At 42.1% G+C, this 26,620-nt stretch overlaps 1 protein-coding gene across 1 annotated transcript in view; it reads right to left on the bottom strand.

Moving 5' to 3' along the window:
* LOC127026228 (potassium voltage-gated channel subfamily KQT member 1-like) overlaps positions 1-26,620 on the bottom strand; it is a 517,151-nt gene that overhangs the window by 73,284 nt on the left and 417,247 nt on the right. The window lies entirely within an intron of this gene.

Genomic DNA, 26,620 nt, shown 5'->3' with positions numbered 1-26,620 from the left:
TCAATGGGGTGATGCAGCTGTGTGATTTAATGATGCCACCACAAGGGATGTGGTGGGGACTCATGGCTGGGAGCAAGGCAGGGCTGTTCTACTGGCCACCCTCAAACAGTCTCAGGCAACTGCTAAAGTGGTACCCTGCAGTCCCTCGGTGGTTTAGTTTTGAGAAGACATTCTGCTCGTCCTCTCCCAGGCCTTTCTGTGCAGGGTCATTTCCATGAGCTGTCACATCCCCTCAAAGGATGGCTGCTGAGAGAATGAGTGACAGGGCTTCATTTATCTTCCATGCAAAGGGTGCTGGCCTTCCACAAAATAAAAGACGTAAAGTTTTCAACTGCCTTTGTTTCTACAGAATCCAAATCCACTGAGAGTAAAGAGCTCTCTTAAAAATCTCCTGCAGCCTCTCTAAGGACACTGCAGAGAGTACGTGAGGCCCTGGTTGTAATGTGAGTATTTAGGTTGCCACTTCATTCTTTCAAACCATGTTGGGCTCCCCAAATGCTGCATGATGCACAGGAACTGTCTGCTGCGAGGCTTTTTCCTCCTTTGGGTTAATTTCTAGAGGAAAGTCTGAAGTGCCCTAACCTAATACTCATCATCACAGTATATGTGTATCTGTGCATACATGTATGTACATGTATGTATACATAAACATAAACACAAACTCTTCTGGCAAAAAAGGAGGGACAAGTTAATTACAGAAGCAATTCTATCACTATATTAAATTTAAAACTTAGTGGCTTATTCAGAATATTTTATGATTATTTTTGCTCTGCTTTGATAGATAGCAACTTCAACGAAAGGGAAGAAGAAAAACCAGAGCTGTGCACCAGCCAGTGATGGGAATGGAAACATCTCTCTGTCCTTCCAAATGTAATCTCCAGACCAGCCTTCCCTCATGCTGCTCTTCCAGGCAGCGATAGGTTGGAAAGCATTTCACAGCTTCAACTGTTTTTTCTATGCACAGGAGAGATTCCTGGTCTCAGCTGTGTAAATGTTTTAACTGAGATTCATGCTTGGCTATTCAGGTCATTGCTTTCTCTTCCGGCCCACACAGGCCAAAATGCATCTATATAAGCATAATGTGTCCAAAATCAACACAGTATTTTTCACTTGAACACACCCATGGCACGTGGCTCACTCCAAGTACAGAGTACAATGCCAAGCAGTAGATTTGTACATGTGCCTGATATGAACTTAGCATGATTTATAAAAAAAGATGCAAAAGCGCTGTTGTTTGCCTTTGCAAATTTGATGTGACAGAAACCCTTTCCAAAGAAGGAATCCAAGGAAACCAAACTCTCCCTTCTGTCTTAAGAAAGGACTAATCTAATGTAGGAAGTGTTCTCAAAATATGTAATTTATATTCAGAATTACAATTTATTTCTTTCTGAATTCAAGTAACCCTCTAGCTCCTTTACTGGAAGAATAAAATAGTTTTCCTTTTGCTGTTTTGACTTTATTTTGTAAGGGTTTTAGGGACACCTTGAAACACGTTTTGGTATTTCAGTAGCTAATTCACTGCCACAAATACTTATCCTTGCTGCTTGAGGCTGCAAGGCTAACTGATTGTTGGGCACCCAGAGAAGGGCTCCCAATCAAATGTTTGTGAGGCCACTGTTTGCAGCTGGTTTGGCTCATGGGTTTCCCACAGCACTGGGCTCACGGACACTTGCCTGGTGGCATACACAAGGAAGGCAGAAGGATTTGCTACTATCTGAGAGTCCTTGAGAAATAAAACTAGATAGCTCCAGCCTTGGTATAGGTGCATTTACCATTTTAAGTCTAAAAGAGTATGTATGTAATAAAAATAACATAGTTCTTCTGCAGTTGATCTTGCAAAACAGGAGGAGGAGGGCTTCCATCTTTCCCTAAACTTGGGAAAACAACAACAAAAAAAGAAGGGTCTAGAGCTGAGAGATTGATGCAGCTGTCTTAAACTGTCTCCATTTGTGTATCATTATCATTGTCACCATTGTCACAAACTCCCCCTTCTCTTTGCCAGGTGCAGTCTACGGAGGGAGGTGCTGCCTATGAGCCTTACCACACAAGGACCATCAACATGTCTTGCCTACAGCAAAGGAATGCTCTAATCACTAAGCTATTTGATAAGCTTCACATTTTCTTTTTCTAGCTCTGTAAATCTATATCTGTGTTCTATCTTTGTACTTCTTTCCAACAGCATTTATCTCCACAGATTTGGGTCAAAGTTGGCAATAGTTCTGGGACAACAAAGCCACCATTTTTGGTAAATCAGTTCTGGCAGAGAAAATAAAATCGAGTATTTCTCTGCTTTTGTTCAGGGCAAAGTTGCTCTGGCCTCTAGATAGCCCAAACTGCAAATACATTTCTGTGCATCACTGTAAGTAAACAAACTTCCCACAGGAGGTAGAATAACATTTATTTGTGCTGAAAAATGCTTAATCAATCTCCTCCTCAAGGACACGGTTGCTTACCGTGTACCTTACCAGCTGCATTTGTTACAAGTAGATATGCCTGCTTCAGGTGTCACTAAAGGCAGGTGATTCACGTAATGGGCCAATTTAAAAGGTGGCTCACAGAAGACAAAAATTAAAACAATACAGAAGTTGAAAATATTTTTTCCATAAGTTTCTTTTCTCCCTACAAAACGATTAAAGTTTTTATGCTGACATTTTAGGGCAACTGTCATATTGCCTCAACCCCTTCAATTAAAAATTGCCTCAATATCTTCAATTCACTACATATTTGTAACAAGATACATTAATATGGTCTTAATGCTGGGATGGTTTCAAAGTCATACACCAGTGCAAATTACCAGACTGAATGAAAAATACATTATTTTCAACTCAAGGTTGAGATATAGAAGAGGAAGCTTGTGTTGGTGAAACACGAATCATTGTAGGGCCAAATATTGTATTGTACTTAAATTCCTGAAATTCTACTTAGTTCCACTTGATTGCTTTGTTTTAACCTCACATAGGTACCAGTTGCCACCTCTGCTCCAGAAAGATGTGGTACCAGGACAACGTGGAGTAGCTACAGGACAGGTTAGAGCTATACAGTTAAGTCCCTTTCACTATTTTGGCTAGCTTAAGGGAAAGCAATAAAGCCACCCAATGATGCATAAAGCAGAGCCCACCTTGAATGAAGAGGATCGTTTTTATAGGCCAATTTGCCTCTGTGAAGACCTGAATAGGCATGCTGCCTGTGTATCCACAACAGTTACAGAAGGGTTAGAAGTGAAAAAAAGCAAGCAGTGGAAGCTGCTGTTTGTTGATGTTCTCACCTGGCACTAGGACTGGTTGGGGGCTTGCCTAGAAATAGGCCACATGCTTTCTTAGTGTGGGACCTGGAGTGAAAGAAACACCTCCAGGTATTGCAACTGGATCCCAGGACACTGTTTCATCTGGTCAGTCAATATTTTTCTGAACTGGTTTGTTTGTCACTCTGTGCCTGCTACGCTTTCTTGCCTTTTGGCCTTAGCTGGGTTCACCCCATTTTCCTCATGAGGTGTCTTACCTGGAGGGTTAGTCTATTCCTATTTCCCCCAGACACCTCACTTTGCACTAATAAGGTATTTAAATTTCTATCTGAATGTAAGGCTTCATACTGGAATTTCTGGAGTAGAGAAGAAAGGCATTTTTTTCTGAGTTTTCAGCCACATCCTATTAGTTTCTAGTCAGTATATGTAATGCTGTTTTATAACAAGTGGCATAGCAAGTCACAGCGTTAGTGTTTTCCTTATGGTAGCAATCAGTGATCCATAAACACTATGCTGGCTGCTGTGGAAACACTCACTTGTCCTAAACATTTTACAGAGCCAAGATTAGTGAAGTGTAAAAGGAAACATGAACGCCCTTATTATCGATAGGAAATAAAAAATGAAGAGTTATTTAGAGCTTTTCCCAAATTCAGACGGGAAGCCCGTGTCACAGCTCCAGCTACCTTAATGCCAGACCCACGCTCCAGTCACCAAAACTATCCTTCTCTTAGTAAATCCTTAAATGTGGTGTCTTCTTCTCCAGCACAGGCCACTACCAGATGCTTCCAGTCTGAACGACATAACTAAATCAATTTTCTTGTTAGATGTGCTAGAAAAGGATGCAGATTATGTCTGACATCTTATAATTTTATAAGTATATTTTGGTAACTTTGATTTGATAACTCTTTTAGAAGAGAGAGAGACATGATTTGGTGGCAGCAGTAATGCAAGATATTTCAAGCATGCACCCTGCTTGTTCCTACCCCCTGAACTGTGCCAGCAAAACTCTTACTGAGACCCAGCTGTGAAGGAGGTCAGGGAATTTGGCAGATCCTCCCCAAAACTATTTATTGTTTTTTTAAATTTTAAAATAAGGCAATTTATTCTCCTAGAGGTAGGAATGAGAGTTGTTACACTGGAAAACCTGAAGCCGTGTTGCTGCTGATCACTTGCTACTCTGAAACCTCTGATGCAGAAAGGAAATGATAGGAAATTTCATTTAGTATCTGTGTTATATGTCCTGACTAACTCTATACCCACAAAAGATTAGTGAATATGCATCTTAAAAATAAGTCACATTTAATGAAACACACAGGTTGAATCGCCCCCATGCTGCCCCCCATGTTTTGTTGGTCTTTATCTTAAATCGAGCTGTGAATATTTCCATGCAACAAAAGATCTATGAAGGCCCATGTTTTACTTATGATCCCAGGGGAAAATGTACTATTACCATGCTAATTTGGAGAAGAGGATGCCAGATGGATAGAATAGACTGCAGAATATATTTGAAGTTAGCAGAGCTGACATCTTGTGTAGAACATACAATATAAAAAATCAAAACAAAAAGAAAGAGAAGAAAATGCTAAGTCTAGAGTAGCCTAGAGGTACTTTATCAGTCATATAGTGCATGTGAATAAAATATTGTTAATTAATGAGGGTCAAGACATGCTTAAGGAGGAAGAAAGAAGAATATGTCTGGTATAGAAACTAACACAGCCTACTCAACAAGCATTCACATTGCAAGCCTGAAGCAAATCCTAGAACTGCTGATAAAAAAGCCCATGAGTGCAGGAGATAAATCTGAGAAAGAAAATACAACAGCACATTTTCGGGGATATAATAATATCCCAGGTCCATCTATACATACATCCTGTATCTGCCACATCCAGGAAGAGACAATGAAAGAGTTTGCTTTCCCTATTTTATTTTCCCAGCAAACTGTGGCCAAAGGTTGTAACCACGTTGTCAGAGCAGTTGATACACCTTGCTTTTGTTAATTTGTCTACATTACTATTTTGAACCTGTTTATGCGTATCTAAACTATCTTGCAATGGTGAGTTCAACACGTTAGTCACAAACATGGTATTTCCTTTGATTAAGTTGATAACTGCTGTTTTCATTTGCTGTCCTTTATTTCTTGTACAATTGGAAGGAGGGAATGGTCATTGCTCCTTCTTCTTCCATATGTTATGTTTGATCCGATGGATCCTCTGTCCCTCTCCAGTGCCTCTTTTCCAGGTTGAAGAGTCCTAGTCTACTCAATAAAAAGTTGTACAGAAACCTCCCATGCTTTTGACCATTCCTGCTCCCCAGGTGTACTTTCTTTCTAGTTCTATCATAGTCTTTCTAGAACTGCATGCAAGATCCACAGTGTGGGGTCACTAGGGATTTATATTGCAGTATAATGCAATACATCTTCTCTTCGCTTTTCATTTCTCTCCCAGTAATTCCCAAATGCCTTTTTCACTGCTGGCCTCAGATGGCTTTTTTAGAGAACTGTAGAAAAGAACTCCAAGGTCTCCCTCGTGAGTGCTAGCTGCTCATGTAGGGACTTCCCAGTACAGAAATTCTTAGGGTTCTTTCTCCTCTTATTATATGTTATTTTGCATTTACTGACTCTGAACTCAGTCTACTATTTTATTACCCTGTCAGCTGAAGCTCTTCACAGTCATTATATTTCTGGGTACCTTGAATAATTTTGTAGTAACAGAAGACTGGCACTCATAAAATGCTAAATGATCCTAAATTACTGGCTTTTGTTGCCACTGCTAACAAGAGAGAACAAGTCTCATTAACACTTTGATCTTACATGTCTATCCTATTAAGGGCGTATTCAATCAATCTATCCTTTATATAATGCAGAGGAGGAACAGATAAACAGAAAAACAGACATACTGAGTCTGTGTGAAATGAAATCAAAACCATAAAAGAGTGAATGGTGCAAGTCAATTATATCAGCAAGTATTAGTGAGCTCCAGGGATCTCTTTCTCCACCTGCCATGCATGTTCAGGGGAGCCTGATGTCTCTACAGCCCCCAGGGCATTGCTTTGGTCCGTGCATACAGAACTGCTGTCCCAAACTGAAGTTACTGAGGATTTATCACCACCAATATAATAATCCTCTTTAATTTGTAAGCCTAGTTGCTGGACTCTTCATGTGCATTATCCATTGCGTTAGAAGATAAACCTTCAGCTATGTAACTGTGGCAATCCTTCAGTGATTCCACTCAGAAAATATGTGAGAGAAGCTGTGCATGGTGTTTGCCTCTGATTCTTTTATGTAGTTAAAACACATGAGATTTATTCTCGGTTGTTGAACCAGCCCCCCTTTCTTATCTTCATGACAACTACTTGCAACATCTGTCAACGCTTATTTAGGAGTGCACCAAGACACAAAGAGCGCTAGGACAATTACTCTGAGCTATGTACGCCATTGTCAGGATGCTCTTTTCTTGGCTTTGAAAAAATATGTTCAATGGGAATAAGATAAAACCATGTGACTTTTTTATGGTTTAGAAAGTATATATTGGCAAAGGCTTGTCTCTAACAAACGCTGTTTCTTCTTTAAATAACATCAGGGGAAAACCCCATCATAACTCTTTTTAACTATTGTAAGACAATAAGCTACTCTACCCAAATAACATATGGCATCTTTCTCATTTCAGCCTGCAGTATATCTCTTTGACAGACTCCAAAAAGTCCTCATATTCACAGGGGGACAACACTGACAGATACAGAGCTCAGGAAAGTAAAATGAAAATTTTCCAATTGTTTCAATGGGAACAGATCTTGTCAAAAGAAGGAAAAGGATAAGACAATGGAATTTCAGCTGATGGGGATAGAAGGTCCTTCGGCTGCCACAGAAAGCCTAATGTATCTGCTGACAACTGCAGAAAGATGTATTTCCTTCAGGGTTTTTTGGTTTTGATTTTCTTTTGAATACTTGTATGTTTAGGGACAGTTCTGTTTTAATGCCTACTTAGTGTTGAAAAAACAAAAGAAGGGCAACTTGCTTCACTTCCAAACTGAAAGAAAATTCAATGCACAATGTATTTATTTTTTTAATTTTTGAAAGCAGCTCATTAAATACTGTGACAAATAGCAATTAAAAGCACAAATACAAGCAAGCAATTACTGTTGAGCATCACAAGAGCCCCAGTCCTGCACACATTTATGTGGCAAGTTCTGGGACCGCCTACTGAATAACTGCAACTGACAGAGGTTACATGCCTGAAGCACATCTTTATATGGAAATACTTGCACGACCTGGGTGTTAAAGCACATGTTTTCACAGAAGATGACATTTTTTCACCTGTCTAAGGCTTGATTAAAATCCCACTGAAGTTGACGGAAAGGGTCCACATGCCTGTAGAAGTCAAATCCAAGCCTGTAAGAAAAACTCACCACCCTCCGGTGTTCAGTGTAGCACCAAGTATCTGTTCTTTGGGTTGTCCTGTTTGGACAAATGTGTGTCTGATGGTGCTCAGGTAGGGCTCTCTAGAGCCTGTAATCTAGTATAAATATTTCCACACTGGGTCTAAATAACTAATGCTGGGTGTGTGAAGCAATGTAGAGAGGTCATCTGACTACAAACAGGCTGGTGGGGGGGTTGTGGTGTGGGGAGAAAGAAGGGGAGACGAAGCCACCCATCACTACTGAGTTGCTGCGGGGCCCTTACTTTGCGAGGTGAAAGGGAAGAGGCTGCCCATCGTGGCTGCATCCAACTTTGACCCAAGTTTGCATTTGCAAAGGTAACTTGGATACCTCTCCCATTACACAGCAATCTGCAATAGACATTTGCCTTTACGTTGCTCTTTAAAGATCAGGATTTCCCCCTTTTCAGACTGATGCATATGTACAGCGCTAGACAACCTTCTCTTCTTACAGACAAAACCCACATAAGGAAAAACCACTGCAACTCACAACATCATGCTGAAAACTTATGCTGAACAGAAGAAGCGAAACTGCTAATAATTATGGTTGCTCAGTAGGTATAAAATAATTCCTCCTCCTCCCCTTCCCTCCAACACTCTGAAGAATTAAAAAGAAGCACAAACACCACAGTGTAGTTTAGATGAAAATATTACTAGTTGAATTAAATATCTCAGATATTAAATTACTTCACTTGCCCATTTTGTTAATTGACTGTAAGGGAGACTTGCTCAGCACTTGGCCAGGGCAGATTTCTGCTCAGACTTGTAATCTGGGTGGCTGTGAAAACCCTGTGTATACTTATATGTATATACACATAAATAAAGGTATAATTATATCATGAAATCAGTGACTAAAAGCTTCAGGCCTTTGTGACTTACTAGCATCGTGGGCAATCTGATGCACCAGAAGTGTCCCCAGTATCACCTGAAATGCTACAAAGGTGAAGTTATCCTAGCCACAACCACATTACATGTACAAGATTTAGAACACTTATAAAAAGGCTAGTATTACTGCTGGAGTCTTTTTGTGACACTTGGCATGACAGCTCAGTACTGCTAGGAGCAGTAAAATCATCTGTGAGAGACTGTGTCAAGGAGATCCTGAGTAGCGTAACAGTCTTCTCTTCTCTGGAGAACACGTTTGGGTCTATAACAACAAGTGGGGGGCACAGGGATCATCTGACCCATTCATGCAGGTCTGAACTTCCCTTTCCAGTGTCCCCAGGGATCCAAGCTCTACGGCACTGCAAAGCATTTTGATGGGATGCCGTATGTGGCAGACCAGTTCAGGAAGCTGCTGTGCACCTAAAACTAAAAAGGAAGTATTGCATGTGCTTATGGACAAGAATTCAGAGAAAAGGTTTCTTTTCCAGTAACTAGAATACTCTGAAATACGCTGTTGACGTGTCCGTAGTAACTATGTAATAATCCTCCTAATAGCCTTAAAGGTCCCATAATATATTTCACAGTTATAATGAGAGATACGTCTATTTTGTGAAACGACTGACAATTTAAATAATTTTACAAAATATTCTCAAGAGTGGAAGTAAGTGACTGTATAGTTTTGTAGAAATACACGTGTAGAAAAATAATGCCAAATTTTGAGAAATTAATGAAATGGTAATTTTACTAAATGACTGGCTGAAACAATAATTTTGCAAAATGACTGGAAATTTTAGTCATTTTGCAAATTACTCATTTTGCAATGTGCATAGAGCATACTTATGTGTTTGCAAGTGAATTTAAAGCCCAAGAAAATGAGGGACTAACAAGCAATCGCTACTCCCTGGATTCACTCCCCAGCACTCTGAACTTCTCAGACCTAGCTCTATGATCCATCTGTCTTGTGACCTGAGCTGTCCCTGCTAGGTTAACTGTAGGCTTGCTAGCAAGATGATTTTATGTTGGATGTTCACTAAACAGAAGTCTGTAACTGTGTTTCACTTCTGCTCCAAGTAAATTTAAGAACAGATGTCTCAGGGATGAGAGAGTGATATGACTCCTTGGCTGCTTCTGCTAATCTGACTCAAATGTATCTGCACTTTAAAAAATTAGCAGAACATCCAAATGCCAAAAATTCTACAACTAAGTATGCAAACAATTACCAGGCTTGTGTGAATGTGTGGGTGTGCGAGCCTGTGGGTGTGCATGTGCATGCCCACAGCAAATCCACACCCACATGGACTGCCATTAATCACTCTGGGATGTTTATTCCTGGCTCATGAGGATGCATTCAAAGAACAAATATTTGGTTTTGGAGTGCATTAAATGACATTTAAAAAAAAATAACAACAGTGTTTCTTGAGGGAGGAGACCCCTGACAACCACACAATGGGTTTTCTTTTCTATGGTGTTAAACAGGCTGATTGGTAGAAACTACTGAAGATGACTGCCAAGCTGTAAACTGTGTGGGACAGAGACCATCTCTTCTTACACATGCACACAACATGCAGAATCTGGTTTATGACCAATGGCAGAGCCTTGGTTAAGGCCTTTTCCAGGAGCAAGGGTCTTTAGTCTCCAGGGCTTTCCACTTGCCCTGTCCTCAGTCATGACACTAGCTTAGATCTCTTATGCCAGCTTACTTAGTTCATCAATTGATGACATTATGAAAAAAATACAGAACGTGTGGTGATCACTTGAAAGTGTTTATACTAGAAGTTTTGATTCTTGCTAGCAGGCTAGTGAAAATGAATATACACATCTGAAGATGAATATACACATTGGCATCCACTGCACAATTCCTCTGTAGCAGCCCAAAGAAGCTAGAAGCTACTTAGTGGAGGAAAAAAGCAAAAGACTCAGCTATGCTCAGAGATGCCCTGCATCTTCTTCTGGATGCAGGGTATTAAATTCTGCATTCCCCTAACTCCTTATCACTGCCCCACTGCAGCGTATCTCTTAATCTGCAGCTAGCTGGAAAGTGCTCATCAGAGCAGCATAGCTGCATATGGGAATGGGCCAAGATTTATGTTAATGGGAGCAATGAAAAGTAGCCAGAGGCGGTAATCTCTTTGGCTTCGAACGGTTGTAGCTGGAAGAAGATGTTTGCTTGCCATCTTAGTTGCTTTTTGTTTTGTTATTACATAAGCCCAAACACCAGGAAAATTCAACTATTACCTATATAGTAAGAAAGAATAATTGAAGGGAGTTGTTTAAGCAAGGCTGGAAGAGAAGATGCTTTCAGATTTCTGAACCTTGTGTAATTTATAGTCCATGACGCTATGGCTACATTTCTCAAATGAAATGACTGACGACTGTCTCTTCACATGATGGTCCAGCTACCCAGAAGAAGGAAGACTCTTGTTATTTTACTACCGTCAGATAGTCTCACCTCCCAGTTTCATGTGAGAGATGCTCAAGGAACCAACTGAAAGAGTGACCCTGAATCTCCTCTGACTGACAACATCTTCATATTGTGGAGTTCCTCATCTGACTGCACTATCAAAGAGAAAAGAATCAGGCTTCAGGTATGAATTCATAGAAGTTTTTTCAACAAAAGATATCCTTGACTCCCAAAATATCATCCCCCTCCTCTTGTTTAGTCCTTTTCTCCTTAGTCTGCACTTACGTTGCACTGAAAAAAAGTCCTTTTTTTGCAAGGCCAAGCTACCAGGTTCTCAGATCCTACCAGCACTGTACTGAGACGAAAAAAAAAAAAAAAAATTCTGGAGACTGCCTAAAATCAATATCCTTTACAGAAAGTAAAATGATTAGATCAAATCCTTAAGAGATCTGGTGAAACATTTGTTATCCAAACACAGGTATGACTTGGTGAGTTTTCTGAAGCAAACCTATACTTAAATTGTGTGAGACACTCTGAACTAGAACATCAGTGCTATAAAGTGCCTTCCAAATATTTATTTTTAGAGAGAGGACAATCCAGGCTTAGAGAAGATTGCCTTCATGAAAATGCAGTGGATAACACACCTCAAGCATGAGTTAAACCAAACTTGATCAACCATGAAATCCACTTGTATTCTTTTCAGTGTGAAACAATTTTTAAAATTTTATATATCACATCCATACATGTATAATGTACACACACACACAAACACACATGTATAGATTTGAGCATAACCGTAGATAGCACATACGTGTATCCATGAACTTCTGTGTGCATGTGTAACAGCTGCCAAATAAAGAGAACTTCTGTCTGCTGATGTTAGCACATTGACCTGGATATGAAATAATGATGATACAGCTAAAGCAGTAAAGGAACAATTTCTTCAGAGCAAATTTACTCAACAGCTAGAAAAATGAATATACAACATTGAACAAACTGAAAACAGTCTCAACCTTTGTTGCTTCCCAACCACCATGACAATATTTGGAAACCACCTGTGAAACATACGCAAGGACTGGCATCATTTCTTGGTTTTGCTGCGTACTTTTTCCAAAAAAGGGACCTTCAGACCTGTGCACCTGGAGGACACCATATGCAGTAAAATAAAAAAAAGGAAACTACTCAGAAATACTTCTTTGCCTCCAACCCTAGCAAGACTTCTTTGGGGATGTAAAAATTCAGTAATACTGAACAGCTGCTAGGGTAACCCAAATACAATACCTAGAATCCTTTTTCTAGCCTGTTATTTTATAATTTATCAAAATGTTTAAATGCTCCTTCACTTGGCTATTAAAAAAATATTATTAAATGGAAGAAAGGCTCTTCAGAAGGCTTTGAGCTTTAATGCATTTCACAGAACACCCAGTCAGAGCGGAATGAAGGTGCAAAAATCCTGCCAAGGGCTCAGTGAATGGATAAAGTGTTAGAGGTGATGTGTGTTTTCAGAAGACATTAGACAGTGTAATTTCAAAATTAGGACAGGACACTCCCCCCTTTTCAATCTGAAGGCCAAGTGTTAAAGCATATGGGCACACTGCGCTGGACAGACTGCATCCTTAAAGTCTTATTCAGGTAAGATGTTCAAGGGATGAAATGAATGGGAAAGGGCAGATGCTCAGCTTGGGCTCCTTGAGGTCATATATTAAACCTGAAAGTTTCTGTTTAGTATGCATGCTTCTCTTCTTTAAATGCTAAATACTAGCCTATGTCTATCACAGTAAATGAGTATATATTGACTTATACACATTTCAGAGTTCTTATGCATCTTGCTTAAAAGCAAGGACACAAGTTCAAAACCAGGAGTCCATTCTCTGATACTGACAATATTAGCTAAAAGTTGATGGAGCTACACCCGTTTTAACCCGGATACAGGAGGGAAATCAGAAACTCTAGAAAGGAATGTGCTCAAATCCATATTCTGTATTTGAAAATTTGGAAGACTGGTGAGGAAGGAGCAAAGCCAAAATCTAGATGTGAGTTTGGCAAGTGGTACAAATCCCAGCTCAAACCACTCGGGAGCTTTGGACACTCAAGTTCTGCTTCCAAATCTGCTGCTGGGCCTTGAGCACATCTTGAATCTGGGGTGGATAACTAAATCACGAACCAAGAGAATAATTTTTTAACTTCCCTTATATACAGTGAGATTGTTTTTATATTCAGTCATTCTTGATACCTGCCTTGCAGACAGGATTTACAGCTGTCTGTTTCTTGGAAACTCCTTTGGCTGGCCATTGCACTTGCTGTTTTCTTTCTAGCCAGCAGGGAATGCTGGTGTATGGAAGTAACTCTCCCTCTCCCTATCATATGCAGAAATGCCTCTTCCTCAGTTAGGAAAGCATAGAAAACATTCCCTGCACAATCTGGAATTTATTTGTTTCTGGAACAGCGGTGTTCAGGCAAAATGCCAAACTGGTTTTCAAGTGCAGAGTACTCTTACCTTAGTCTACCCTGCTTTGCTAGGGTTTCTAGCAGTGTTAAAGTAGGATGTCCTATTTTACAGCACTTGCTACTAGTGCTTCAGCCAAGAAGGATCTTCATGCTGCAGTCATAGAAAACCTAGCTTTTCTCCAGGCTGGAAGACATACTGGTCTTTAAGTTGCCAACCTCTATTATTAAACATGTAAATGTTCCAAAGATCTCTCAGAGCTTGACATGATATGACAAAGCAAAGGTATTTATGTTCCATGATTATTTTCCCTTGTCAGACCCAGTGAGGATATCATACAGATGTACTTTAAGACCTTCAGTATTCTCAAGAGAGAAAGCCCTTTTGGCAGGCATCCTTACTTTTTCAATAAACACAAGGTTTTTCTAGGTTTTAATTTATAGCACTGAAAGTTAGTATCTTTTCCATTCTGTAATTGATGATACTGAAAGCTGGAAGTTAATAGTAACATAAAAAAACCCTAAAGTCTTGTTTCCAAAACCTGTACACATTCTTTATACTTTTTGAATCAGAGGATATTTGGGAGCAGATTCTCCAAGGTAACTGAGCTCCAAGATAAATTTTCATAGGGACATTCTCCACTTTGCACTCAAAAACCGCAGTCCCCAAGAACAAAGTTGCTCCACACTTACTGCACCCCTCAAGAGTACCAAATGGAAATGTCTGCCAAAGGAGAGAGGAGAGAAGGATGATACTGTGTTTGGCCTGCAGTTGCAAACCTGCTGAGAGAGAAAGGAGGCAGTGCAGCTGTGGCAGAGAAATGCACAATTTTTATTTGACTTGACTTCCCAGATCATAAATCTGCTGATCTTGAGGGGCATCCTCATTCTTTGACAACCATTCACAAGCCTCTGGCAAGCCCTAGCATAGGGATCGCTGCCAGTATCTACAACAGCAAGGGCTGCAGTTTGACAGCTTGGCAAGGAGTGCAGCATGGCAGAGTTTCTGCCTGGGGTTTTGTGCCGCTGCCTCAGCTATGGGTACTCTAAATGCCCAAGGAGAAGTGAACCAAATGAGTGGTCAGACTCTCAAATCTTGTGCGAGATGCAATATCATGAGACAGGTGATGTGGCTGCTACACAGGGCCATGTAACAGGGGAGGCGGTAGGTTGTGTGCCATCAGGAAGCAGGTGTTGCAGCTGGAAGGAGAGAGCACATTGTCTCCTGGGACACCTGAGTCTGGGGTCCCACCAGGTGTCAGGCACTCCAGCTGTAATGCCGCAGGGCCATTGTCCCTATCTAACACATACACATGTATACACACCTATACAAACCATATACTAGATCCAGCCAGTGACTAAATTGTGGTAGAAGCCAACCATCAGCCTGGCACAGAAGACACTGATCGGGATGGCAAGCTATTTTACAGAGCTGCGCATGGATAGAATTACACCTATCCGTGGGGGGACATAAGAAACATGTCAATTGTGTGAGAGTTGTGACTTATATCTAACAGGTTAAGCTCAGAGAGATGGATGAGCTTCTGCTCTTTGAGCCTGTCACTACCTGTGGTAGGAGTGTCTGATCCCCACATCAACTGCTATGGTTTAAGCAGCTGAAGACCCTCTGAGTTTAACCCACCTACATTTGTGAATCAACAAGCTATGCATGAGCCTACCCAGGCCTCAGCATCTGGTGCTGTGTCCTGACCCTTACATTGCTGAGTGGGAAAGTAGTTGCTTTAGGGGAGCCATTTCAGCTGACCCTCAGCAAGTTTGCAGATGACACCAAACTGGGAGGAATGGCTGATACACCAGAGGGTTGTGCTGCCATCCAGAAGGACCTTGACAGGCTGGAGAAATGGGCTGGCAGGAACCTTGTGCAGTTCAACAAGGGGAAGTGCAAAGTCCTTCACCTAGGGAGGAACAACTCCATGCACCTGGAGATGCTGGGGGCTGCACAGCTGGAAAGCAGCTTTGTGGAAAAGGACCTGAGGGTCCTGGTGGACAACAAGATGAACGTGAGCCAACAGTGTGCCGTTAGCAGCTAAGAGGGCCAATGGTATCCTGGGCTGCATTAAGAGCAGTATTGCCAGCAGGTTGAGGGAGGTAATCCTTTCCCTTTATTCAGCCCTGGTGAGGCCACACCAGGAGTACTGTGTCCAGCTCTGGGCTCCCCAGTACAAGAGAGACATGGACATGCTAGAAACAGTCCAGCAAAAGGCCACGAAAATGATGAAGGGACTGGAGCGTCTCCCCTATGAGGAAAGGCTGAGAGAGCTGGGACTGTTTAGCCTAGAGAAGGGAAGGCTCAAGGGGATCTTATCAATGTATACGAATACCTGAAGGAGGGGTGTAAAGAGGACGGAGCCAGGCTCTTTTCAGAGCTGCCCAGTGACAGGACCAGAGGCAATGGGCACAACCTGAAACACAGGACAGTCCATCTGAACACCAGGAAACACTTTTTTACTGTGAAAATGAACAAGCACTGGCCCAGAGAGGTGGTGGAGTCTCCTTTCTTGGAAATATTCAAAAGCCGTCTGGACATGGTCCTGGGCAACCGTCTCACGGTGGCCCTGCTTGAGCAGGGAGATGGACCAGATGATGTCCAGAGGTCCCTGCCAACCTCAGCCATTCTGTGATTCTGTGATCCTGTATTATAGTGCTGCATCACATATTTTGCAAACTGCATTCTGGGTATTCTTTTACCCTTACAATTCAGTATGCTCCAAATATACCACAGCTGAATGAAATGTCATGAAAAATGCTCTCCAGTGCCACTCACAAGCTGACAACACATAGGAACATTTTAGGCTGGTGTTGAATGACAGGTGGCAGTTGCTGCTCCAGAGGAGGACCTCTGTCTTTCTCCATAGACAAGGGAAGCAGACCCATGCTGGACTTCCTACCTTCTCCACTGCTGATGACCAGATATCAGGCCAAGTATAAAGGCCAGCTGCTGATGACCAAACATGAAGGCCAAGTGCAAGGTCCTACACCTGGCTTGGGGCAATCCCCAATATCAGTACAGACTGAGTGATGAATTGATTGAGAGCAGCCCTGTAGAGAAGGACTTGAGAATATTGGTGGATGTAAAATTGGATATGAGCCAGCAATGTGTGCTTGCAGCCCAGGATTTCTGGGCTGCATAAAAAGAAGCATGGCCAGCAGGTTGACAGAGGTGATTCTCCCCCTCTACTCTGCTCTCCTAAGACCCCACCTGGAGTACTACAACCAGCTCTGGGGCCCCCAGCACAAGACAGACATGGACCTGTTAGAGTGGTTCCAGAGGAGGGCCACAAAAACAATTAGAGGGCTGAAATGCCCCTCCTATGAGGAAAGTCTGAGAGAGTTGGGGTTGTTCAGCCTTGAGAAGAGAAGTCTCCAGGGAGACCTTATCGTGGCCTTTCAATACTTAAAGGGGGCTTATAAAAAAGACAGAGACAGACTTTTTACCAGGGCCTGTAGTGACAGGACGAGGGACAATGGTTTTAAACTGAAAGAGGGTAGGTTTAGATTGGACATAAGAAAGAATTTTTTTTTTACAATGAGGGTGGTGAGATACTGGAACAGGTTGCCCAGAGAAGTTGTGGATGCCCCATCGTTGGAAGTGTTCAAGGTGAGGTTGGACAGGGCTTTGAGCAACCTGACCTAGTGAAAGATGTCCCTGCCCATGGCAGGGGGGGTGGACTAGATGATCTTTAAAGGTCCCTTCCAACCCAAACCATTCTGTGATTCTATGATTCTATCTCCGTGATATCAAAAGTTTTACTTCATGACCAAATAGTGGTAACAATGAAATCTCAATCAGTTTCACTATTAGCTAAGCACCTTGCTGTTGGTTTCAGTGTTGGCTCTGCTTTTTCCTGAAACTCCCCACAGTATCTGGGAAGGAAGTCAAACAGCGTTGAAAGATCAGTTTATGACAAGACAGAGCTATTTATCAGCTTCGTAACACAGGGCACCAGGATACACACCGTCCTGATGTTTCTTTCCCTGCACTGTTTCCCATCTGAGCCTCCATCCTATCACTGACAGTCCTCCCTGGGACTTCTGGAGCACCTTCCCCGCCACAGCCATGGGGGACCAACTTTCCTACATGCAGGCTACCTTCCTCTCTTTTTGCAGACTGCCCACCCACAATGGCAGATCTGTAAGTGCTAGATATGAAGGTTTCACAGGAGCTAAGGCTGAACTCGTTCCTGCCACAGAGAAGCTCCTGAATCAAAAGCAAAAAATACGTGGAGTGTTTTTTTTTTTTAATTTCTCTCTCTGAATATGCCACATTTGCACAGACAAGCAATGACCCAGAAAGAATATAATGATTGCTACTGCGTATTGCTGTTTTAAACACTAAGCTCCTATCCTGATGGAGGCAGCTAGGCAGAGATAAGGCTAAAGAGCAGTTCCTGTGGAACTGTAGTCTTAATTGTTATAATAGAATACTGTGGAAAGAAGTGTTATTTTTAGAGGCCTAGTTTCTCTGGGAAATTTCAGCTTGCAGCTGAAATATTACTTTCATGATCCATACACATGCATTTTTATGAATGGTTCTTAAGGGATACTTTTTGCTTCCAAGCCAGTGTTTAGTGACATTTAAAATTATAATAGCAGCATTATGAGGAATAACCTGGTCCAAGAACCCTTTAGAGCCATGAGCACATGTAGCAGATGTGTAGCATCTGCACGTAGCAATAGCTCTTCCATTCACCAGGCTGTGCAGGCTCTACACAAAATCTCATGGACAAAGCTGCACAGGGGCATAACCACCACATTAGTTGGGCTGCTTGGGCTGCTCGGGCTGCTCCTCCGTTGTTTTGTGTCCTCACTGAGCAGACAGCAGTCATTTTCCATGCCTGTGGAGAGAGCTTCTCTCAAAGATTGCAGGTCTCCCTGGTACAGCTAAAACTTTGCAGCAGATTTGCACTCTGACACTCCCCTGTCCTCAGAAAAATGTACTTTATCCAACATTTGAGCATTGCTGGCCCCCAGCATCTGTCTCTCAGTGGGAAACACCTGAAAAGTTCAGTATCTTTTATGCCAGGTAGTCAGTCTACAGTATGATCTGAACACATCCATCAGGACCATGGCCGAGTGCCCCATGTATAGCTTCCAACAGCGAGACTCTCCCTATATCTTTTTTCTCTTTCCTTCTTTTTTCTTTGTTTACTTTCCAGGAATTGTCTGAAGTGTTTCCAGTCTGACTTTACCCAGCTTCAGTTCTGATTTGACTTTCTTTCTTTCTTCTTTTTTTTTTTAATTTTTTTTCCATGGGCAGCCTCACTTGAACCTCCCGGCAGCTTAACGGCTAAGTCTGCTGACTTGCAGCATCCCCAGGGAGTTGATTCAGTCAGCCTCTGTCTGTGGGTCTTTTCAAAGAGCTCCAGCTCAGAGCTGCAGCAAACTGGCAGCTTGCTCTGCTTTTAAATACATAACTGAACAAACCGAATGTCAGCAGAGGAGAGCTGGTAGGGTGGTGAGCAAAGGACTGGATTTGTGAGGGAAGTGGTGCAAGAGAGGGGAGAAGGGTCTTGAAAAATATCCTGGCAAAATCCATAGATATATCACAGGGAGCGACCCAAGGTGGGGAGTGCAATCTGCAAGGTATTGAGATTTTATGACTTTTATAATGAAATAGAGGAGCTTTAACATTTTCTTTTGGGCTTATTTGAAATGTGTCATTTTGCTTTGGGATGTTTATCCCTTTAAAGCCCTCCTTCCCTTGTTTCTAATGAAATACGGCTTGATTTTTTAAAAAGTCATCTTGTAGTAAAAGAAAGTTTCATTTCAGGATTGATGAAACACAACATTTCAGCTTTCCATAAGCAACACATTTGCATTTTTAAAAATGTTGAATTGCTTTTTCTTGATATTTTCAAAACCCTTCCCTCATTACTTTTGCTGGGACGGATTCCTAAATTTAAGCGGATTCATGAACAGTTTTAATTTCTCCAAAACTCTGTTTGTGGTTGGATTTACTATCTGCCGAACACAGGAGCCATATGGTGCCAACAGACCTTGTGTAGAAGAGCAGACTCATGGCTAAGCCATCACCCTGCGACTCAGGAGGCCTCGGTACACCTTCTCACTCTGCCAACTGACTTCATGTTGGCCTTTACCCAAGGCCAAATTCCTAAAGTTATTTTGGCAGTTTTTTTTTTTTTAAGGTGCCAAAATAGGGTAGGCATCTAATACACACACTGACTTCATTTCCTGATAACTACAACTAGTGAAAACCCTGGGATGATGTAGGATGATAGAACCTCCCTTGCACTTCTTTGCTGTGTTGTGTTATGCTATATTCAGGGTGCAAAACCGTGCAAACAGGTCACCCAGGGGAGCTGCTGGACTCTGAATCTGGCACCCAGATCAATAAGAGACAATTCTAACTGGTGCCTGATCAGCTCATTACAATTAGTTGCTACACAGCAAACTGCCAACCCAGTGCACTAATTAAGATGATAGCATAGAAAAAACATTGAGCTGCGGAAGGTATTACATAATTCAGAAATGTTTTGGGGAAATGAAGCCAAACCAGAGCTAAGGAAAGGCCAAAACACCAGAGCGAGGTTTCTGTAAGCCTCCCTGGGTTGGGATCTGCTTGGGGGAGCACTGGCAATCTTCATTCCAGCCAAGTTCTCCTCATTCTCCCTGAGATACTGTACTCCTGGGTCACCCTGTGACACAAATAATTAACCCATTGGAACAAGTACTTATATCCAGGTAGTTCTGGGATGGTCTTTTTATACCCTAAAAATTAAAGACTGTGGTTGCTCTGAGGGAAGGCACTTTCACTGTCACTGTACAGATGAGGAAGGTGAGGAACATGTCAGAAGAGACATTTTGTCCAGGATCACACTCAGCAGCAGTACAGGGAAGAGACTGTCACACAATGCCAAAATTAATTTTTTCTCTTTTCTAACCTTGCATTTTGGGTCTTGGTGGTATTCCACACCTTTGTAACAGTCTGTGAGCTCCTCAGAGCAGGAACTGCCCTGTTGGTATGCTCCCATTGCAATCAGAGATATGACCATGGGTACAGATGCATCCAAGCAATCCTAAAGATGCCCCACTCACTACTGCAAGTGGAGCAGCAGGGGCATGAAGTTCAGGGAGCACTAATTGCAAAGGTGTGCTGGAGGAAGAGGCACTGGGTCTTGGACAAGGTCACAAATCTAGCTTAAAGTTAGAGCAGATGCTGCAATCACATCTCTAGATTACACCTTAGACATAACTGCATGCACTTTACTGACTCCCTGTGTTGTTTAAAGCATTATACACATATACATTACTATACACGTACACTACCTGATATACAGATTACATGAATTCATTGTCCGAAGTGATAGCCTGACTTTTGCATTGGTATTGAGCCCCCTTTGCAGTTCCTGCAAATTACAAATTAAAGGATGTGAAGAGATGATTAATATGGCTGAGCTCTGAACAGCTGGCCTTTTCAGAGCTGACAAAATGCATACTCTCTTCATGCAAAACTCCCTTGTTGAATCAGTTACACTCACTTATGAATTATCTTCATTGTTAAGACCTCTTAATAATTTTTTTGTTCAATGATAGTAACCAAGATGCTAAAAGTTCCCATCTTTGTAAAGGAAATCACATCTTACTTAAAGCAAGAACTTGAATGTGAGTCTTCCACACCTCGAGGAGATGCTGCACCAGTTTCTCCCTCCCCTGGCACAAAGCTCATGCCGGGGCAGGGAGTAACCTGGAGATGCCTGTGCCATCTCTGCCAGGGCAGATCTTGCTCTCTTGAGCAGAAATCCTTCCCTGGACTTGGCGAAATCTTCCCCATTAAAGTTGCTGACAGTTACAAATTCCAACAAAAGATCATGTCTGTGGTAAGTCAGTGTTTTGTCGAGCAAAGCATCTTTTGCTGAAAAATTCTTTACCCACTCCCGCCTCGTCACTGCCCAGCCCTACAGTCCTCTGGCTCTGCGGAGGCAGGGATGGGTATGCAACGAATTCACTCCTCTGTTCCAGCTGCAACCCCAGCCTGCGGGTTACTGTATGGGCGCACATAGCTGCATCCTCCTCCAGCACAGAATGGGGGGATATTTCAGCAGAGAGGCTTATAGAGGTGCCATTCCCTCCACAGTACCTGTGCCTTCACCGACTTTTTTTCTCTTCACTGTGCTTTACAAGCAGCAAGGTAATGGCACTGCCCATATAAAACACTAGGCTCCCATACTGCTGTAAAAAAACTTAAGATACGAATTTTTAAGTAGAGTTTCCTATAAAGCATTTAAGAAAGGATCCTTGGAGGATGTATCCTGTGTATACACAGGAGTGCTAGGGTGCTTGAGAAGAGAGTGAGTTCATAAAATAAATGCCTTTGTGAACAGTCCCTGTGAAATTGTCATCCATAAGAAACCCTCCTGGGTCACACACTTGTACAGACACTTGTTATCTTTGCTGACACTGCATCTGTTTGACCAGTTCTGTAAATAAGGAGATGAATTCAGTTTTCAGGCTGTTAACTTTTCACAAGCAGCCAGTTTTCACTGAAAATGCTCACAAACTCTCTTCTCATAAAATGAACATAACAAATGAAGCATCTCTACTCTGACAGAGGAGTGGACCACACTGTCTTGCAAAGTGCAATTTTTAAAGTCCAAAATGAATTGAGAGAAAAGGGTAAGCATAAATAAAGGACTCCGAATGCTAGGGAATCATCTGCATGTGAACAATAAAAATAAGCAAGTACTGCTTGTTTTGGAAAGGGGAGGCGCAAGCCTGAGGGTTGTTTGTGCATTAACTTGTCATAGTGGCTTTACAAGTGTGTGCCTGCCTGTTTATTCATGGATGCAGCAAGAACGGTGTGCTTTCCACAGCAGAGTCTGTACTGCAAGTAAGAAATATAACTCACAGATGAGTAGTATTGCATGGAGACAAAACACCCATCAAAAAACTGTGGGAACTTTGGTGTCTATATAAAACATGTTTTGATGGGGAAAGACATGTATAACAACAAAGCCATCTTACTGGTAACAGTATTTAACATTTCTCCTAATTTCATTAACGCTTTAATTCTTACAGGAAGAAAGGCTGGCAAAGTTCATTTGGTTTTAATTAGAGGGGTGAAGTAATAGGTGACTAGGGTTTGCAAATCAGTCAAGTTGTTTTGAGAAACTAGTTTACAAAATTTTTTTTCCTTATGATTTGTTCTCTTAAAAAAAAAGAAGAAAAAAGAAAATCTGTTTAAGATGTATTTCCTAACTTAAATGAGGTTTGTGGTAAGTATTAGGGATGAAAGTGGAAATTCAGGTGTACTAGAAATAATAATTTTTGAATTGTTTTTTGCTGTCTCAAGTTTACATTCAGACTTTCTGAGCGCTTTCCAGTGCATGTCTTCAGTGCCTATTACCAGAATATGCTCTTCTCAAATACAGGCCTGTTAAACTGACAGGGAAGACAGGCAGTCACCCACTTCATGATTTTCCTTAGTGTGGTTTTTCACACTGCGTGAGCTGAGAGCTGAGTTTCAGGAGGAGAGAAAAGTGTTTATTTTGCTGTTTGGGAGCTATTCGCCTGAGCAAAAAAAAAGCCAGAAGAAATTTGGATTCATTGCAATGGTCACAAAGAAGGCCATAAAGTGATTTTTACTAGAGTTCAACTCTTGGTCAATGAGATTCATGTTTGCATATATATCACTGAGCCGTCAGGGTCCTGCAGCAGGTGTTCTGTGGGGAAATGCTCGGCACCACAATGGCACCTGTGCCCATAAAGTCGTCACCTACCACCCGAGACGGGCGCAGAAGCGCCGCGGGTCGCAGAGCCTCTCTTGTTCCGACACTGCTGCACGGTCAGGGGTTGGGCTCCTTCGAGGGGTGAGCCGGTTGGGAAGGATTAATGGCAGAATTACTCTCTCCCCTTCTCGGGGCAACAACTGCCAGCGATATGCTTCTCTCCTGACCCCCACCAGCCCCGCTCGGAGACAATAGACAGATTGGGCTGCAGCTGGCTGGCGAGTCGACATAAAACTGAACACCTGTGGACCAAATAAGCACAGCTGCAGCATGCCAGGGCTGAACTACCTATTGTGCAAGCTATCCATGTGCCGCCTGCGAGTGCCTGTGAAATGACGCAAGTTCAAAGATGGAGCCACTGGGGGTGGGGGAAAGAGGTTCGCCAGAACCCAGTTATCTGTTTTTACTCAAAAGTCCTCAAAAGTCTTTCTGTGGCAGAGGGTGTTTCTTAGTGCTGTGCAATATATGGATGAAACCACTCATATGCCTGAAGAGTTAAATGTCTGCTGAGGATGCACTTGGCCAGAGTTTGCAGTGTTGTTGCATTCAGTTTTTGTGTTATCTCTGTGATTCACAAAGAGTGATTCACAAGAACAATTAACTCATGTAATGGCCTATTCTATTACTGAATAGATACAGAAAATACCCAGAGAATCAGAGTTGCATCTTTGTGAAATAATTTCTGTACTGTACTCTGAGTATGTAGAATAACATATGCCTATTATTAGCCACAGTAAGTGAGTGTAATGCAGAAACTTAAGGGCAGATATTTCATGGAGCTGCTTTTGTTCATGAACCATATAGGTCTGTTTAGTCCATTCTTCCTATCCAAGGTCACACAAACGTCCGCAAATTAAGAAGTGGTCTCTTCCAAATCTGAAATTAGTATTTCAGAGGGACTTTTTACAAGGGCATGTAGTGATAGGACAAGGGGTAATAGCTTTAAACTGAAAGAAAGTAGATTTAGATTAGATGTGAGGAAGAAGTTTTTTACTGTGAGGGTGGTGAGGCACTGGAACAGGTTGCGCAGAGAGGTTGTGGATGCCCCATCCCTGGAAGTGTTCAAGGCCAGGTTGGATGGGGCTTAGAGCAACCCGGTCTAGTGGAAGGTGTCCCTGCCCATGGCAGGGGGGTTGGAACTACATGGTCTTTAAGGTCCCTTCCAACCCAAACCATTCTATGATTCTATGATTCTAACTGGTAATAATCTGTTATCATGGATAGGGGATGGCTACTCTACTGAAATTTATTTGAAGCTGCTCTGAGAAAACACCACCATCCAGAAATCCCCCTTGGAGATTTCAGCTCAGGCAGAACATTGGAGGATGAGCTCTTGAACTAAGAAATGAGGATAGCAGTTGCTGCATGCTGAAAATTTAATTCCAGCATGTTTGTATCCCTAAAAATGACCTGTTCACTAGATGTGTGGTCCAACCTGACTGGCTAAGCACTTTGGCCTCAGAGTTTCTTTTAATTGTAGGTGAAGGCCCCTTCAGAAACTCCTTCACCCATGTTACCAAGTGTACCAAGATATTTGCACATATATCTGACTGCTTCTAGAGACGTGCTCAGTGTTCCCAGTTCTTCTGAAGAGTCCTTAGGAAAGAGGACAGTCAAAACAGGTTGTCATCTCCAGAACAGTTTATTCTGTCAGCCTTTGTTCTTAGGGATGCTTGGAAATACCCAGGGTATAGGCTGGAGGCCTGCCAGCATTCCCATGGACCCTGTGATGTCTTGCTTGGTATGTGAAAAGTTAGGGGCTCTTGGGCCCCAGGAGAAAGCCAGAGACAAGGCATGGGATGGATGAATTGTCTTGGTGACTACATACATCCCATGAACGTCGACTGGACAGTGTGGGACTGTCTGTTTTTATACTGTTACTTCAGGCTCTTAAATAAGTTGCATGGACTAGCTGACTGCTCAAGGGCAGAAGCATGAGCACAGCTATACTTTTTTCCTGGTGGGAAACTGACTGTGGGACTTCTAAATTTTTGAGTTAGTCTGAAAATGAAAATAATTTTTGTGGGTTTGTTTCAATTATTTATTTTTTTTTTTAATATTTTCAGGAGAAAATGTCCACGAAGCTGTTTTTCGTGGTGAAAGTTTTATATATTCAAAACAAAAGAAATTAAGAACTTGAACTTAACATGACAAGGTGCTTTGGAGTGTCTGTGTTTATTATGTTCTCCGTATGGCAGTGTGGCTCAGCACGCTTCAGTAAGAATTTGTGGCTTCTGGGAAGCTGACACTTCTGAAAACCAAACACCCTTGTTTGCCCCCCAAACCAGTTGACAACATAAGGAAAATCACTATTCAGCCAATGTACCCCTACACTGATATGAATAAAACTTCTAAAATGGAGATCCTATGCCAATTTATAGGAGCTATTAAAAGGGTGTTGAGTTTTTTACGCTTATGGGAAATGGACGGAGGCTACCCCACTCATTTCACAAAGGCTGCTACAAATCCTCCAGTCAGTAAAAACTTTCAGTCATCCACGGCTGGATTTGAACTGGCAACCCCTATGTAAAAGCTGCTGTATCCCTTCATCACTCAACCCCTCCCTGCCCAGTTTTTATGGTCAGCAGGTGTGTGTGTAGGAGAGACTGTGGTCTCTCATTTCATTTGTTTCTTCTGATTTATGACATAATATCAGTTAGGCAGGCTTCATAAAGTTGGAGGCCAGGAGGGCCAACTAGATCATCTACTCTGACCTCCTGTGTAGCACAGCCCATTAAGTTTCACCCGGACACCAGTATATTAAGCTCAAAGACGAAAGTGAGACTACAGCACTTTAAGTACACAGGGGATTAAACTATGTGCCACAGATGGAAAACAGGAGAGATGAAAAGTCATCGCCGCTCAAGACCTCTGCAGTCTCAAAAAAGAAGAGAGTTGAGACAAGTCCAGCTGATACCAGCAGACAAACCCATCCCTGTTGTGTAGAAAGAGCGGAGAGTTCCCCAAATCAAAAACAACGAAGCAAGAAAATCAAGAGCGAGAGCAAAAAAGCAGGCAGAAACTTCTGCCAACCTGATCTGGGGGAAAATCATATCTTAAGTCCAGATATGGTGATCAGCAGAGCCCTGGACATGACAAGAAGGAACAGCAGTGGGAATATAGGAAATAAAACTCTGCCATCGCAAGTTCGCTCTTCTCTTTCCTTCTCCCTTCAAGCTTCTGAGGAAGGCCAAAGGGGAAAAAAAAAAAGGCAAAAGGCTACCTTGTATGGCTAATGTTAGAATTGCTTTTTATAAAAGTTTATAAGGGCACTCAGAGACGTTGGGCATGTGACGCTGAGAAGTGATGAGTGTAATGTCATTTCAAGATGAGAAGCTGAAGCATGGGGAAAACCAATCCTCGGAACAAGCCATGACACTAGGGCAGCTCTCTTGAGCCCTGACGTTCCTGACTAGGAAAAAACTGACTAACAAGGATCATACATGCA

Source organism: Gymnogyps californianus, chromosome 1, assembly GCF_018139145.2.
Source record: "Gymnogyps californianus isolate 813 chromosome 1, ASM1813914v2, whole genome shotgun sequence".
Taxonomy (NCBI): domain Eukaryota; kingdom Metazoa; phylum Chordata; class Aves; order Accipitriformes; family Cathartidae; genus Gymnogyps; species Gymnogyps californianus.
Note: the sequence above shows the minus strand (reverse complement) of the source record. Positions and strands in the feature narration are given on the sequence as shown.